This window comes from Neodiprion pinetum, chromosome 3, assembly GCF_021155775.2.
Source record: "Neodiprion pinetum isolate iyNeoPine1 chromosome 3, iyNeoPine1.2, whole genome shotgun sequence".
Lineage (NCBI taxonomy): Eukaryota > Metazoa > Arthropoda > Insecta > Hymenoptera > Diprionidae > Neodiprion > Neodiprion pinetum.
This window is the reverse complement of record NC_060234.1, coordinates 5,898,153-5,902,330: the sequence shown is the minus strand read 5'-3', so window position 1 is coordinate 5,902,330 and position 4,178 is coordinate 5,898,153.

Genomic DNA, 4,178 nt, shown 5'->3' with positions numbered 1-4,178 from the left:
ATTTCCTCCCCCTCCCCCCCTCCCACTCCCCCCCCACCACCACCCCCACCCCCACCCCGATTAAAAACGACGATACTCCAGGTGGTCACTGCAGATGACCCGCGTGCACGCGTGTGCGTGCAACAATATCCAAGTGTCACGATGACGCACGTCTGGGCACGCGTGTTTGCGCGCGTGCACCGATGACGTTGATTTCCGGTTGTAATATTTTAATCCAAACCGCGCAGGATGCGACGATCCTTAAGCGCATGTAATCCTCGCGTCAATTCGAGCGAGTTGCGGAACGGGAAAAATTTTACGCCGACTCGAATACGTCCAACCGATGAATAAACAGCACCGTGTCTACGTTGATCCGATTTTTGACAACGAACCGTTCGGTTTTTACGAACTTCCCGTGGCTGCGTCCGATCGATGTTGTACATCTGATTTACTTTTTGATATTGATTTTTTTTCCCCGTATCCGTGATCTCGTGTTTTCGTCTTTCCTCGTTCAGGTTTTACCGTTCCATTATTCGACCTACCCGAGTTTTCTTTCCCGTTGATTTATTTCCATTGTTTAGTCGTTTCGCTTTGTATCGACGGTTTAATTCTATTTTTAATGTTATTGTTTTTGTTTTTGTTTTTTTTTTCTTTTTTCTTTTTTCCTTGCTACCGATAGTGGCGCGGAATCGGTGCGACCACGTCGGTGGACGGGAGAAGACTGGCTTGTTTAGATCGCCGACCTGTTGGGTCGCACAAGGTGCTATCCAGGTGAATCGGCCCAGTGGTGGGGGTCCGACACGCCCACCGGGACCGCCCGTCATCGTATCGACCAATCGCCGTCCGCCGATCGCTGCCTTTCCGCCAACGGTTGGTGCCGATTTTGCCGGACTCGGTTCGGGGCCTTACCCCTCGTTCTAGTGGGGACCGACGGCCCGTTCCCCAAACCATCTGCGGACAGCAGTTACAACCACTCCGGATATATAACAGCTTAAACCTATTTCGTACGCATCTATTAAATCGGTTCAACTCACGCCGGCCAAAGTCAGAAACCACAAAATGGTTTTGCCCCTTTAGTAAGCTACTTATTGTCCCTGATCCTTTTTCTTCTACTTAATCTATGTTGTATGCAGTGTGTATGTTTACCGGCAAACAAAAACAGAAGTTCAAACCGCGTTACAAACGATCATACTATTATTTGTAGCGGAAGAAGGTTCTCAGCGATGTTCCGAAAAGTGAAAACATCATTTTCTCCATCTTCAAAAGCAGTCGGGAGTCGCAACCCTAAGATTCTAAAATTCAAAATCAACTTATTACTGAGAGGAATTTTTAGTTGCGGTTACCGCTCAGTCCTTAACTATTTTCATTTTCGAGTAAGAATTTCTTCTCTGCATGCACAATGTAAGGAGACTGTAGTGTGTAGATGTTTATGTTTACCCTTTTCAATCCTTTGCTTCCGATTTTCATTTTCTACCACAATCGAAAAATATAGTTCTAGGTAGAAAATGAAAATTAGTTTTCTAGCTGTTACCGGAAAGTCTGGTATCCGTTACTATTCTTTCTCATTACGATCACTGTTGCTATATTTTCTCGTAACTGTCGCGAAAATTTAATGCTTGTGCAACAATAATTGCCTTGTTTAACTAAAAAAGTGGAGTAAACCTCACAAACTAATTTTGCGTTGGAATTACCAAAAAGGATCGACGATAGCGCAGAATGGTTAAGCGTACCTCTTTTTTCGTAATTCCAACAACATTCAAACAGTTTTTTTAACGATACCTGTTTTACTCAATTTTTCTAGTTACTGTAACGAATGAAATTTTTCTCAGTTATTACGTATAACAATTGCAAAATTGAATAAAGGGACGGTGTATTTAATTTCAAAACTATCGTGATCAGAGTATAATATATATGTGTATATATATATATATGTTTATATAACGTAGACGTATCCAGTCGCCATTGGGGCATTACAAACGGGAAGATCGGCGGCAGTAGAATGTCGAAATGCGTTCACTCCGGGTATAACGGTAGGGTTTAATGTTGGACCGGTGATAAATTAGCGAAGATGTCCTGGGCCGGGACGCCGGTTGAAATTATACGGAATGAAGAAACAGGTTTCGGTCCGCGTCACAGCCTCCGGCTATGGACTGACAATCAGCTGTGAACCAACGCAGCGTAGATTTGGGTGCACATCGATTCGCGATATCGATCGTTGCGAATTTCTCATCGATTTCAACGCTTCTTATCGATTTTCGCAACGGCGAGAGTGTTTGTCTTCTCGAATTCCGGACTGGTGAACAGGAAGAGAGGATCCAGCTTGCCGCAGCGTTTCGAAGAATGAGTTCATCGGCGGAGGGCCGAGTCAATATCAGGCCCATCTGCCCTCAGGAACGCCGTTTCTGCATCAACGATCAAACACTAAACACCCCGGATACCTTGGAGAGCTTCGCGCTTGGCGTGTTAACCACGGCCAATTGACCACGAATCTGGAAGGCGAGAGAGGCGCGCCACTTGCGTGTTGGCACACATCTCGAACCTCGAGATAGATTTATTTGTGTATATATCGGGCCCTTTCATTCGACGCGACCTGGCCCCAATAAATAACATAGAGTACATCCCTTCTGTGCTGATTCGCATGAGTTACTGCCATTAATCCCACGTTTTCAACGACCGTGTTGTTGGTCTCTCGCCTGATCGATACTCTGGTTGGATCCTCCGCGAGACGTGGTACGATTTTCAGAAAAATACCGTGATTCCGCATTTCGATTGGAAAATTGGAAAAGTGATGAATACTTTTGCTTGATCGTATTCTTTTGGAAAGCAAACGCCGTAAGTACTGAAACGCACAAGTAATGCTGCAGATTAGAGCCGTTCTTATTTTTGTCATGTAGGAATTCCTTCGCGCTCACTCCTCAAAAGTTATCAACACATTTGTAAAAATGTTTGGCCAAGTTCTCGAATTTTTCCGAAAAATCTGACACGCCCGGCAAGCAGTCAAATATTTATACGGAAAAATGCATATTTTTGAAATTTTTTTTCAAGAAAACCGTTGATTACTTTAAAACTGTATATTATAAGAAAAAAAAAATTTAATTCTCTACAAATAAGATCTCTTGTAAAATTTTCGCTAATAACGTGGTCAATATGTAATTTAGGAAAATTTTTCCAAAGTTTTTTTTTGCAGAGCATTAAATTTCTTGCAAAACAGCCACAGACACTCTTTTTATAATATACATTTTTCTATAATAAATAATTATCTTAAAAAAAATTTCAAACGCATCCATTTTTCCATACGAAAAATATCGAGACATCGAATTTTTCTTACCAACAGTATACAAAAAGTCGCATCAAACTTGCCCATCGTTGCGAGTGATAATTGAAAAATTGTTTCTGCTCGGTCAATACGTAATCCTGAATGCTAACTTTCTAACGATTCTGATCCGCTTGAGATTCAACGAACCATAGCAACTGACTTGCATTGAAATCGCCATCGACCCCTGCACTGTTTGTTGTTTCGCCACACATGCATGGATGTATTAATTCGTCACGGTGGGTGAGAGGGAAGTTACAAACAAAAAAAAAAAAAAAAATAGAGAGTGAGAGAAATGGCGAAAGAGATGATCCCCTGATTCCCCTGGTCGATGAATCGTGAAGCACAGTTATAAGTGGTGGCCAACGCGTAACCGAGTGGGCATTTGACCGAAGTGACCGTGTCCAAACAATGTTTGACCACACCGGCAAAAAGGGGTGGATGGTAAATTGGTGCGTTCGTCCACACGTGTGTAACGAAGGTGTTTGTCCATGAACGAACGAATATGTTCCAACGGGAGGATTTATACCTGTGCCGCAGAAGCCGAAAGGTGTAAACCCAATCACAGATACAAGGGTGCGCGCATTATGACGGTGGATGGTTAGAGGTTTGGGTTACACCTTCAGGGAGTAGAGGAACTGGAAATATTCTCGGGCAAAAATAGGGCCCCAGTTACCAAATAAATCGGATCGCTTTTATTGCCGAGAGGATTCCCGCTGCCGCGGATATATTTTTAGCCTTTTTCCCCGAGTGGTTATCGGTTTTTATTAAACCTCGAAAGGTTTTACGATGGTCAGTTCGAACCGCGATCCTTCGCGATCAAATAACCGGGCTCGTATAGACGAGAGATGAGATGTTAGATTTTGGTGCACAAATTCGAGTCTCT